General features: G+C 41.0%; 1 protein-coding gene across 4 annotated transcripts in view; it reads right to left on the bottom strand.

The window, feature by feature from the left end:
* Rhogef3 (Rho guanine nucleotide exchange factor 3) overlaps nt 1-14,205 on the bottom strand; it is a 244,696-nt gene that overhangs the window by 193,318 nt on the left and 37,173 nt on the right. Inside the window, exon 1 of one of the 4 annotated variants that reach the window (XM_076422057.1) lies at nt 11,478-11,620. The exons of the other annotated variants lie outside the window; for them this stretch is intronic. The gene's annotated coding sequence lies outside the window, so the exon portion shown is untranslated. Of the gene's footprint in view, nt 1-11,477; nt 11,621-14,205 lie in introns of those variants that run through there. 4 annotated transcript variants of the gene reach the window in all.

Below are 14,205 nucleotides of genomic sequence, written 5' to 3'. Positions count from 1 at the left end.
CGTCGCTCGGGTCAGCAACAGGGCTTTTTACCCGCGAAAATCGTGTCACGCAATATCCGATATGGGACCCCAGCGGCGCAACCCGGGATATCGTAAATCAATTTTCTTCGTCGCGTCGTACATTTCTCTTCCCTTCCGTTCGTTGTCGCGATCCTGTCGTGAGTTTAGCTTCGTTAAACTAGAAATTGGCAGCTCCTTTACGGCTTTCTAAAAGGAATTAATAGAAGGAGTCCGTGTCATCCAGCGAAAACAAGTTTCCGCTGCGCATCGCCTCTCAATTTATCCCTGTGGCGTTCAAGGAGATTGAGCGACACAGTCTACTTTGAGGATACATTCTGGTCAGCCGACAGGTTATGCATATGATTCTTTAAAGGCTCGTTGAAAAATCCAATGGCCGGCGAGCTAGCGGAAATGAGAGACCGCTGTTTATCTTTCCAATTTTTGCCCCAGTGGACGACAGTAACACATTGAAAATTGCATACTTGCATTTCTTCATATTTTCTAGTAAACTACAATTTCGTCAATGTTCATGGATTATTTCAATTCAGTCATTTATTTACTGTAAGACGAACGAATAATATGATTAACACTTTACCTACCGGAAGCCTATGTAATGGGATTTTCAATAATTGTGCTGTACCCAAAGAAAGCATAGAAATGTTCTTTTACATTGCAATCTTTAATGAAAGTATTAGATGACGTTATTGAGGGTGACTTGTTAGTTCACAACGAAAATTGCTGTTGCTATTGAAGGTTCCATTAAAAAGTGTTTAGCCATGTACCATATATAGATTTTTCAAAATTATGCAATAATCACCGGTCGGTAATGTGTTAATATTGTGTTTGTGACTGGACCATGCATGTTATACATTTGTTTGTTGAAACGAAATAGGTTAAAACGAATTGTTGTAGTGTCCCGTGTCAGATAAAACAAAAACCTTTGACACTGCAAACGAACTTCCGCTCCATTTTGCTTTGCGCACAGTCCATTGGGATCTATAATTGCGAAAAACGCGTGCAATCTGGTCATCGCGAAAACTTCGCGGAACATAACGAAAAAGCGTATTTGACAAACACAACGGCGGCAATCGTTAAACGGAATGTCGAATTTGCAACAGCTCAAGGAGCTTCGAACTTAAATTTTCACAACGACGGAAATTGAAAATATACAAAGTGATGGGTTACCGACAAACTGTGATTGATTCTCTTCTATCGACTGATCCGACAAAAACCGCATTGCTCCTCGGATAACCTAGTATTTTGGCTAATAGTTACGCTCAAGCAGAAATCGCCGGCTGAATTCGAGCCGACTGACGAATATTTAATGCACGACTAACCCTTTAATATTCCATGAACGTCTGTGTGTGCAGGTGAATTCTGGCCGGTATTGTGTACGGTTGTTTAACATTAAATATCGTTGCAATATTCAACGTGCGCCCGCGGCGAGGATAATGAGCGCTGAAATTATTGCAAGCAATCGCGGACGAAAACTGTTCCCGTCTTAATACGCGCGGTGTTATGCGAACGCCGAGAATCGTAATCCGATATAATCTTTATTTACGTCAGCCGTTCACACGATTCCGTACCGTGTATTTCTACATATGGATAAACGGTTGTTTCTGAGAAAATATTAAAATGTTTGAACGGGTGATCTTTAATGCGAGCAGTAGGACGGATAAATAGGGTTGTATTAGGCATATAACTAGACTGCTGATTTTATGAATTTATGGCACAAATGTGTAGGTGCAATTTAAAACAGTCAACCGATTCAAAGGATCGAAGAATGTCAAAATATCATTTTCAATATACATACAGGGTGTCTCGGACCACCCGTGCCACCCATTTATAATCTAGAAAATAGGTCATTTTCAGAAATTCAAAGTGTTTCTTTTATAAATCAGATGCGCTCTATCAAATGGTGATATTTTTAACTTCCGGTTCCGGCCGGAAATAGGTGATTGAGACCGGAAGTTACATTCTTCAAATGGAACATGGTATTTTTTATTACGGATTCGGATTCTATGCGGAAAAAACAAGAAACTTTTGTCTGAAACATTTTTTCAAGAAATGTAATTTTATGTCCTTTATGTAACCTTCAAAATGAGTCTTGGCGAAATAATGTTTTCACGAGGATAACAAATGTTCACTTGACTGTTCACTTGACTCTGAATCACCACTCGAGTGCTAAGGATTAATAATTTTAATACACTGTACATAATGTGTGTACCAGTATATAACTTGAAATCCATCCGTTTCTTCTATTTTGTGCTTCGCCCTACGCTGTTCGAAGATGGAAGCTGCAAGGAGTTTTCCATAAAGTTTCCAGCACAGACCGTAAATGTTTCAAAGATATACATGTCAAAGTACTGCATCGGGGCGCATAAAGTTTAACGATCCCGTGAAATGAACGAGGAATCGTAAAATCTAAACGAAATACGCGGTGTTAAGCCCCGCATGGCCGCCGATGGATGAGAAACGAAAAGGAAAAAGGTTCTGACGGGAATTCCAATATTTGGTTCGGTCATTGTGCTCGGAATGAATAATACCGGCGATGTCTGGAGCGTGGAGCGTAAGTTTCATAACTCTGCGTCGTCACAATACGTCTTCGACGAACAACATGTCGTCGTCCGACGATCCCGTGTTGCGAGCTTTGTCCACAGGTTTGCACGCCGCGCAGTAATTCGAGTCTCACGGCGAAGAAAATTAGCAAGCTGTAATTGAAATTGATTGGATCTGGACAAGACTACGCCAAAGGATGGGTCCCTCAAACGTTTCTAAATATAATTAACGAACCTTTGAGACTATTAACATGAAGCCATCGCAGTTATTTTGGGAAAACCGACCGTTAAACATCGAGTCCGATACATATTGGATTTGGGAACAGGTTGTAGCTTTGTTTTGAGTGTTTAGATTTACTGAAACGAGACTCTCTGCTGAATATATTATATATTATTATATGTATATTAACTCTAAAATTACTAAACTTTATAAACATTACAGAGCTTCACTTATTCTGATTTTGAGAAATTTATATTATACTCCACAAAAGAGCATTTTTATAATTTCGTTGATTCAGAGAGTCTCCATTGTCTCTTCTTACAAATAATATAAATGTATATCGGCTTACTTTATTCTAAAATTTTTGTTCCAGAATTTCTCTTATATACATATAAATACGGAGAAACGATATACTCTCCAGATAATTGTTTTATTGTTCCTTGACACATATGTACATACATTGGCCGTGTTAAAATATTTTTAGAGAAATCTGTCATTTTGCGAGTAGCAGCGTTATTCAGAAGTTTTGGAGAAGTTCAAAACTTTCCGACAGCTCACGGGATGAAAGGTTTAGCTGGGTCATTTCCGACTCATGATACAGTTTATTATGAAAAACTGCGAAAATGAATTCACGTTTCGGTGACCTGGAATTCGCTGTTAATTTGATTTTTCTTGTCCTCTATAGCGAACCAATATTGCTTTTATAAAGACTGTTTCGCAAAAAGTACCGGCACACAAGCTTGCTGTATTAATAATTACTACGAACTAGGTTGCGCGCGTTATTTAACGACCGTGAAAGGCATACATATTCGGGGGAAAATTAATTTCCCTATAATTTCGTGCGCACAGCACAAGTGACGGCCGAAACTTTCCATTAATTCGATAAATGTCTTTATCGAACGCGACCAGTTTAAATAGGACGAATTTGTTAATTATAAATTCCGCGGCGGTTCAACGCGATCTCGAACCACGTCCATGAATATAAAACAATCCGGTATTGTTCGTAAAAATGATGAGCGTAATAAATGGCGTGACATCGCTCAGAATCGATTGGAATACAGTGGGTTCATAAATGACAGATGCGTTCGCAACGACGTTGCCGAGCATTTATTCATTTTTCTTTGATGGGAAGCATTCTAACTGGCCGCATCAATGAATTCCATTAAGGAGGTATAGTGGCGCGGTGAATGGGGATCGTTCGATCCATCAAAGATTCACGTTTGTTCCGAAACAAAGCGATTTCGATGAAAACGCGCCGACCCGGACCACCATTTTAATTGAAAGAAACTGTACGTAAGAAAATCGCGAACGCGGAAAAATTTAGTCCCTCTTCGCCTTTCAAATGTTGCACAATCGCCCGGGAATTTTTTGCAGACATTATTCCACGGAAACTGATTCATTGAACATGCACTAAATTTTATGAAAGTTTGTAATCAGTTAATTTGTTAAAGACAAGAAAAATATGTGAACACAATACAGTAAAGTCGCGATATGTGTCATCGGACTTCCACCAACTTATTTCTGGCATTTGTCTGATTAAAATAACACCATACACGATATAATTTCAACTGTATTTAGTGGTTCAATCGACGATGAAAGTTTCGGGCGCAAGGAAGGACAGCGTATGGAAAAGAAAGAGACGCGGACAGTCGCCATCGCCGGCACAGTTCAAAGGCCCGCGTGTCCTTCCTTGCGCCCGGAAATTTCTTATGTTTCTGTTAGGAACAATTGATAGAAATGATGTACATAGCTTGCATTGAAAATGGTTATTACATACCAAAAATGGTACACACAGTTTCAGAGCTTTCTAAGACAGCCTTTTTCCAGCTCCGTCCGGCGCTCGACAATAAAGTTTGCAATTTCAAGGGAATAATTGCAACTCTGAATATAAAATTGTGTTCCCTGAAGCAGAAAAAAATGCGGAGGGTCTGAAACGTGAAATTGAAAGGTGGCTAAAAAAACACGTTTCCCGTTTCTCGGGAAAGCAACGTCCAGCAACGATAATTTTGTTTTCACGTTGTCGTCGACGTAGTTCCATTCATTTTCGTGGAAAATGGACGGAATTGACGGGTGAAACGGAAAACTATGGCGCGCACTCTAGCCGCCACGGTTGAATGCAACTTTGAATATGAGTTGGGAACAATTGGTTCCTTTAATGAGATTGCCCGTAGATGTGTGTACGTTTACACACGTGACGTGGATGACGTTTCTGCGCACGATTCTTACTACCGCGCAGCCAATCGCTGCCCGAAACGCATTATTAGCACAACTGACGTCGCAAAAATACCTTTATGCTCGTTGCACTAACGAATTCTCGCATGCTAATTCGTGCCGGTGGTGTTTCACCCACGGCCGAATGAATTACCGCGAATCGATTTTCAGAGAGCTCGATACTCGAACAACGGGACACGAAATGTTGATCATTTGTAATACACTGAGCCCGGAAATATAAGACACGATTATCATCGCCGGATAAGAATCTTTTTACAGATACAGCCACATTTTTTAAATTAAAATTATATATATATAGAGCCTCGAATATATTTAAGAATATTATGTATCGTAGAAAAAAGTTTCTAATTTATCTTTAAATAAAATAGTATGTTCCTGTGACCGCATTGTAATTAATGAACTTATTTCGAAGAAGATTATCATTATGCATCGGATTTTAGCTTGGTTAGGGTTTTGAAAAATATCTAATTGTAAGATGTTAGTAGAAACTGATCAGTCATCTGTTTTTAAATTTCGATTGAGCCACATTTTCGCACTGCAAACAACCAATTATGTTTAAGGATTTACATTCGATTCAATTTCGTTCGCGTTCAAGTTTACATTTACCTCATTCTGTGGAGGCTGAAGTGAAGTTTGCTTGGGTCTGTCAACTCATCCGGTTATAAAGACTTTCCAGCTAATTAACTAGTTTAATCTACTCTTGTACAGCCGGAACATGTACTCTGAGACTCCACGTCAGTCTCTTATGTAAATTCTACTAAAATATAAGACCAGTTCCCAGAAGACTATCCTGAGCAGGTATAACGATATTCATAGTTTCACGTAACGTGTACGCAACTGGTTAGGAACCAGAACGGTTAAATAACGAAATCAATATTACGCTAACAAGTTTATAAACATAAACAAATGTTACGGTAGTTTTGTTGCTGCACCTTCGCGTTCACTGTGTTTCATGGAGTAAATGAACTTTCGATCATAATAAACACAGCGCTGAGCAACAATTTGGAAACACTTACCAATTTTTTGTAAAATTCTCTGATGTCAAATATATAGGAAATATACAATAAAAATTCTGTTGATTCAAAATTATATTAAAGGTGATAAAACTTTTATTTATTTTGTTCATAAGATGTTTTAGCGTGTCGGGTATCACGAGTATATTTACCCGAAAGCCATTGCCGAAATCCTTAAAGCTAGACTGTTTACGATCGGTCTTAGAAGACATTGATTTTCAGTTAAGCTTTTAGCTGAGACATCCAGACAATGCATATGTTAATATCGGTATAGTACGTGGAGTACTTTCCTCGTTAGTGCACCAAGTTACAGCGTTTCGTTCGTCTCATACCATTACCTCCGCCATTTTCGCAACGATCATCGGCGCGTTCACCTTCGTACGCGCGCGTGAACAAAAACACACGACCCACTCATTCCCAATACTTTAATTAGTTGAAACTTGGCAATTTTTGGCGAAACTTAGACGCCATGCAGACAGAATGCGCTTAATGAGTGCACATTATAGAACTACGCAACTTACGATGGAAGTATGCAGGTTTATCGAACAAAGTTGCGGTTTGTTCGAGCCGCTAAGAGGAATTAACGGGGAACAAAAGCGCTCGTAAGCGGTTTCCAGGTGCTAATTAGCCGATTTTAGAGCGACCATGTTCACGATCATTCGGCCGCCAATAATTACATTTTTCGGAACTTTAAATGAATTTTTATGAAGTTTTCAGTGTAATAAATAATTGGAATCTCGTACGGTGTCTCAAAATTTTGCTGGAACAAGTTTAACTAACGGACGTTAACGAAGCAACTGGAAATATAAAACTAATAATATTTCTACCTTCCCGAACGAGCCAAATATTTTTATGGTTTCATTCCTACCACGTTTACATTTCTACTTTTTCCTTCATTAATTGCTCGAAAGTTAACTGAATATTTCTATGTATATGTATATAGTTTCTTGTGGTTTTCTTGTTAAGTCAATGTACTCAACTTATAAACTCAAACTTATAAACGATTGTGTTTTATATTTTCATGATGGACAATGGAGAATTTCATCCAAAGTTTACAAATGGTTCCAAACTGTACGGCCTTATTATTATTATTATTATTATTATTTGGTACGTTTATTGTTTCAATCGCAGTTTCGATCACAGTGATCCACGAAACATCGTACGTTTAAAAGAAAATAGAACGCTGCAAAAGACCGAATATTGACCGAAACGTTGAAAATTTTGTGGTAATTTGCAAAATTGCTTAGGTAGTATCATCAGATCGAACCAGTGCGCTGAAAACATTAATATACGTTATTAACGTTGCAAAAGGCTCCGCAACATTTTTTCTGTGCGGTACGTTCGTTGTTGCAACGGGTGAACTTCGTGCACGTAACCGGGTAAATTTTTAATGAACGCGGGGCCGAGCATCGAATATTCCGGCTCCGACTGCGAATAATTCGGCGATCATTTCGATAGGAAGGACAAGGAGTACTAGGTATAATGATTATGCGTAGTAATTATTACCGTGCGAAACTGCCAGTTGCGTTTATTTAATGATAGCAGCATTCTCGTTCAATGATTGTGGCGCAACAGTGGTATTAATCGATTCGCAGCGCTTGCAAACAGCTTTTCCAGCGGTGGATCGTCCTTAACGGAAGCCAGCGTACCGTTAATGCGCGTTAATCAGTGACGAGCAAATTATTAAAAAACTCCCAGCAATTAACAGGCGCAAAAACGTTCTTCGACTTTCGAACATTCGTTTTTTCGTCCTATTTTTTTTTTGGTTGATCGTCCAGTTGATTTACCGACCGTGAACGCGAACAAATTTACCGAGCAAAATACGAATTTTTACGTCGACGGAATTACGAACAATTACGACCGAAAGTGAATAGGTAAGCGTTTGCGCTCGCAAAATTTGTCGCGGGGCTGATAAAAACGCTTTGGACGCGCCGCAGGACTACGAGAAAAGGAAAGACAAATAAACAATCCGTCCAATAAATCCGCCGTCGCGCGGCGAGTTTATTCCGATCCACGATCTACCGGCACCTAAATTGTTGTTCCTTTATAGTTACTGCCGCCAGCCATGCGGTCATTAAGTTTATTAGCCTTTACCGTTGTCCAACCGCTTATACGGCGGAACAGTAGCGAGCGGCGCGATAATAAGCGCGACCTCGTGACCAACTGCAACAAGAAGCTGTTGCTAATAGCGATATTTTGGAAGCGAAATGCGAAACCAAGGTTTGCGAACCAATTAGGGCCGATACATCTTTTCACGTGCGCAATTATAGCGTCGGAGGCTTTATTGATTCTATGGAATACTTCTCCAGGAAATTATAAGCGAGTGACGTTGACGTTGACGTTGAATCCACAGAGCACTGAAGATAAATGGTCTGCGTTGTCTTATAAAAATGAGAAAATTGAATTTACTTAGATTTTTCGGTAATTGTTTAGAAAGGGGGTCTCCCCTCAGATTATTATCATCTTGAAATATGTTGTCAAGGTCATCATACATATTTTGCGACAAGTTTATCTTATAAATGTCCACCGTGATCCAGAGTTGTAGATTCACCCCCCTACGACGGATTATTGTTTATAAATCCTGTACCTAAATTATGATGTTTTAGTTTTGCACTGCATGGGACCAAAATCGATGTTACACGGAACATTGTTGCAAACTTCTAAGGATCATTCTACATCTTGAAGTTAATGACTCTCAGGTTTCAAATCATCCTTGTTCGAGATGCGGTTGCTTTTGCAACTCGTGCTGCTTGTTGCAGTTGCAACAGTGGCGCACCCAGGATGTAATCTTGGGGGAGGGGGGCGAGTTGAACCCAGCCCTAGGTTTTGCGTGATGACCTTCTTTTTAGCCAAAATATCTATCAACGGTACCCAGGGCTATTCCGCGATTTTAATTTTGGAAGCTAAACATTTTTTTCTTGGTGGGGGACTTGGCCCCCTGGCTCCCCCCCCCCCTGGGTGCGCCACTGAGTTGCAAGATATGTAGTCTCGAGAGTCGTTCGAACAATTTCTCACACATTCAATGAAACAACTTATCGAATTTTCCGACGATACAGAGAGTTGCGAAAATCTAGATACATACAGCAATTCCCAGTTACATCGAAAATGTTTTTATCCAAGGAACGTAAAATTTTAAAGCCATATCTACAAACCTTTAGTTTCACATGTTAGATGTAAAACGATGTCGAAGACATTGAATGTTATAAAAATTCTTAGTGTGTTATACATACAATACATTTTTTGTTTAATTCCACCTATTTTTATAGAAATGGCCCACGGTGCGTTGGAACAATCTATTGGCGACTACGCGGCGAGTTTCAATCGCCGCCGGTGTGTTTGTCGATTTATTGGTTCATCGATCGGTGAAAACACGGGGTTCGGTGTGACCATTTAACGGGAAGGAGGGGTTCAAAGCCAATATTTATTCGTATTGTAGAAAAGTGAACTTCTCCGGCGGGGCGCGGCGCGTTTAAAACGTAGGCGTTGCAACGGGAGCATAGGAGTCGCGACGAAATCCGCTAGTTAATAGATAACTGGGTCGTCGTCCTCGAGAGGTCATCGAGGCTTTTGGCAAAGAACGAGTGAAGGAGTGGCGAAAGGTGGGGTCCCGTCCTTCCGAGGTGGCTCTGTCTAGCAAACAAGCTGTGCAACGTGTTGTAAAAAAAAAGTGGAACGAGGTCAAGGCGGCTCGTCGCTCGTTTTTTACTCGAAGAAAATTGCCCCGAGCCAAAACAAGTTTTCTCCCTTTCCCCCCCCCCCTCTTTTCGAATCACCTAACTCCATGGCTTATTGTGTTTTCGAGCTTTCCGCCCACACAGAAATCTCATTTGGTAAGATCCTTTGATGTCTCTTCATTTCCGTCATCGGTCTTACTGGGCCAGCCAGAATGAATCGTCCGGCTTCAGCAGAGGTAAATGAAAGCCGACATAAATGTTCTTTAAACTTTTGCCGCGCAATCGGAAATTGTCATTCTCGTTACTCCCTCGACCTATCTCTTCGTTCCCTAATGATCACATCCTCCACGAACTTCGTCAAAATTTCATCATCGAAAGACTCTTTTTGCAAAGAATAATATTTTTCTTGAGGTCAAATTCTTGTCTTGACGCCAATCAATCTTAAAAGCAAACGACCGACTGCAATATGGTGTTTGCGAAATTTTCTTAACCCCTTCCCATACGATTTCCCCCTGGCCAACAATCATAAAATTCCCTTTTTTGTCTTTAATAATTTCCTAAAAGTAGAAAGGAGTCTGACTCGATGTTATACGGCAAGGGGTTAGTCTAGCTATGTTGTTTAACTATAAATTGTCACGAACATTTGGATCCGGAGAAGAAGAAGAAAATTTTCCTGTATGCAGCACAAGATCGGGGTGCGTCAGAATCCACGACGCCAGTTAAGGGTTAAACACCCCTGAAGCTTCACCCTGAAGTTCCGCATCCCTCGCCTAGTCATTTCCTGCAGTATTGCTACAGTCGCAAGCACGGTAATAAGACGGTGCTTGGGCGAGGAAACAAAACGGTAAACGTTGCTCTTTCTGATTGTGCGATACAAGTTTAAATATTAGCTCAGTGCCCACGAAATGTCGTTCTCTCAAATAAAGTTTTAACCGCGCGTAGTTCCCTCCAAACAGCGTGCATCCGAACAAGAATAATTGTCACGTGCTCTCCGTTATGTAGTTTTCTCAACAAAGTTAGAATTTTAAAAAATAGTATAAAAATCATAGGAAAAATATTATTATGTATAAGTATTTTTACACTAAGAATAATTGATATAGGTAAACTGTTATTGTTCGAGTTCTTACCAAGAATTCGGAGCTCATTTTGATCCGTAGCGCGATCAATAATTTCTACCGATGAAACTGCTTTTAGCATAACGCATTAATTTAATATAAATTCAAGAGCGATGCTATAGCGGCAGATATTGTAATAATCAGACTTTATGTATTTATAACGACTTCCGACTTGCAGTAAAGCCGAGGTTTTAGTGAAGCACATTAACCGCAAATAAGCAATCCTGTGCGGAAATAACCACACCAATTAGAAGCACAAATGCAATTAACCTATTCTTACTTAACAACAAAAATATAATAACCTAGTAAGTTCTTAATTGACACATTTAACATAGGATTGAAATTTTAGTTAACAAGGGTTAGAACGAAACTTTATACCTACTTATCTACGAGTATATTATAAATTACCATAAATAATAACAAATTGACGTAACAGTGGCTTTTCCGGTTACCTCTCAGAGCTGGAAAATTATTCGTTACACGCTTTGCTCGAATGATTTTCAAGCATCTGTTCCTCGCATCAGGAGCGTACCACGAGCGAAATAATCCGACACGTATATCTCCATTCCGACCATGAGCTACCCGAGGATAAGGACCGAATGCGATCGGTTTAATTAAAAAGAGAAACCCGGAGGTAATTCTGTAAACAGTTTCAGGAAGCTCACCTGACACGCTCAGCGTTCATTGCGCACTCGCAAATTCCGTGTTCCAGCATTGTCCGGTTCCCGGGAATTCACCCTTCCGGTATCCCGTATGATTCCATTAAGAAGAAAACCAATGTTCGCCGAATAGTAAAAACCGTGGGTAGTTTCGCACCTTCCATTCGTCACTGTTTCCTCCGCGAATATCGTGGCAACGGACGAAAACGTTCACAGCGGGACTCCGCCTCGGACGGTCTCGCACCTGTTCCCTGTTCGCGACTCGAATACGGTTCCTCCGGCGAACTCGAACGCGGAATTATCCCCGAAAACTGTTTGCCTGTTGTCTCCGAAGAAGATCGGAGCCTCGTCCGGCTCGTCGTTCACTCTTTCCTCGGCGAACGACACTAGAAACTTCCGGTCGCAGAAATCGATCGCGCGATCGCCTCTTCTCATCATCTTCAGGAAAGTGATGCTTCTCTTGCGAAGGCTCTTCCTCCACGACAAAATGTCCATCGTGCGCGATAATTGTGTTAATCGGTTTCACTTTTATTGCTCCGTCGACACGACATCTTCTCTCTCTCTTTCTCTCAGTTCTTTGTTATGGAATTTGTATTTCACTGAATCGATGGTCGATCTGATGACTAATAAAATTGTTTCGGGATTTTATGTCTGCTGACCAACGTCGAATACGTTGTCGCCAGTACTTTCATTGTTGCTCCCTTTCGTCGTGAAACAGAAATCGCGGATCAGTCCGGCACGATCTTTACCCGCTTTGCAGGCTCGGCCTAAAAAGCGCAAAATGAAAAGCCGCTCTTTATTGTTCCGCGGGGGACTCGGCCGTTCGCGCGGGTTCACGAGCGCCCCTGTTAAGCTCGGTTCACATTAGAGGCAAGCTCGCGTCGCGATGTCACAATGCTCGAAACGAACCCAAATTTTTATAGTGCCCAACGCTGCGGCGCGGCACGGTTCAGCTGCAAGCTTTTAGAAATGTTTGACGAGTCGACTGTCGAGTCGCTCGCGTGTATCAGTGACACAGTTGTTCGGTTTCAGTGTTGCGGTCGATTAGAGGAAACCGAATTTCGCTAGGATTCGTAGAGTACGATCGAGTAAACACTGTTGTAGATGTTTCCCTTCCAATTTTGGTTTAGATAACAAGTTAATTTAAACATTCTGAGACGGTGTTATCAGTTTCTTTTTGTGCGAGCAGCGTTGTATGGTAGAAAGATGAGGAGTTTATGCATTTATGATAAAAATTGACAGGTCAAATATAAAACTGCAAAGACATTCTCGACGAACTGAATGATGTTACATTATTTTTGATCTATTCGAATTATTAAGAGAAGAAATTCATTCTTATTTAACCAATGTTGTTCACAATTGACTTAAACAATTTCTACATGGCATAAAGATGCACAGTTTATTATTACAATTAGAAAATTAACAAAAGAATGGGTATACGTTGGTGCACAGAAATTTCAAAGATTCGCAAGAATGTACTAAGCAAAAACGGATTTAATCAAGATTTCTGAAAGCCAGTGAAAGAGCAATATGTTGAAATTCAACTTTTTGTTCCCGTTTCACGAGTTAGATTCTTTCGATTTTGTGTGCCTTTTAAAGCGATGATTCAGAAAGTGAAGGAAGTTAAACAGGAGAACAACGATCTCGTTGAATACGACCCGTCCGCCGAATAGCTAAATGAAAATGCTTGACAGAGCCGTTTTTCCGAAACGGACGGTATAAAACGGCGGTAACTTTCCGGACGACCTATAAGAATTTTTTCGCGAGGGTGGGCGACGACGCACAAGCGCAGCCCGAGCTCGCTTTTGATGTGAATGAAACTTTACACGGATCCGAGTCGCATTCTTGTTTCGCGGCTGCGTTTCGGATTTCACTATCGGCGTCTTTTCCCGAGGACCCCCGCCACGCCTGACCTCGCCTCTGAAGTACCCAGCCGAACAGATTCTATCCTGTTCGTGTGATTCGCCGTGTACCACTTTATCGACAAAAATTGTCCTACTTTCGGCGCGCGGCAGAACACACAGAAAGGACATTCAAATCGCGGAAAAGTTGGTTTTCCCGGATTTTTTTTCCCTCTTCACCTATCTCCCTCCCCCCCTCTCTCTCTCTCTCTCTCACACACACACACACACACACACACACACACACACACTCACTCTCTTTCTCTTCTCGAAGCCGAAAGGACCTATTCACGCGGAGAGTACACACGGATGAGAACGTTTTAAGGAAACGAGATCTTCAAACATGGAAGGAAGTATTGAATCGCGAACGCTCGGTCATTAAGCGGGTTTACCGAGTCCGGCGCTTTTCCGCAAGTATAAAACGAGGACAGGAGTGGGGATGATGGAGGCGGCCCCGGGAATATATGAGCGTGTTAAAAGAAAAGTGAATTTTCCGGCAGTTGTCTTCCGCCCCGTCGAGCTCATTTTTCTTCTGCGTTTCGCGACCACCTCCCACCCCGTCTTAAATCGCCGATTCGATTTACATTTTTCTTACAATCCCCGTGTACACAGCGACGATTGAACACTGCCACGCTAATCGGTATCTGCCGTTCCCCAGATGTTTTATTTTGCAGTCGACGATCTAATTAAAGTTAGAGAAACTGATTAGAATTATAGAAACCGACGAGTGAATGTTAAAACGCAAAAATTTGTGCTCGACGTGAAAATAAAACATGAGTCGATGAATTCTGAAAGTAGAGACCTCAAATTTCAAAAGGGTGAATTCGATTTGC

This window comes from Lasioglossum baleicum, chromosome 4, assembly GCF_051020765.1.
Source record: "Lasioglossum baleicum chromosome 4, iyLasBale1, whole genome shotgun sequence".
NCBI classification, from domain to species: Eukaryota; Metazoa; Arthropoda; class Insecta; order Hymenoptera; family Halictidae; genus Lasioglossum; species Lasioglossum baleicum.
This window is presented reverse-complemented; position numbering and strand designations above follow the sequence as displayed.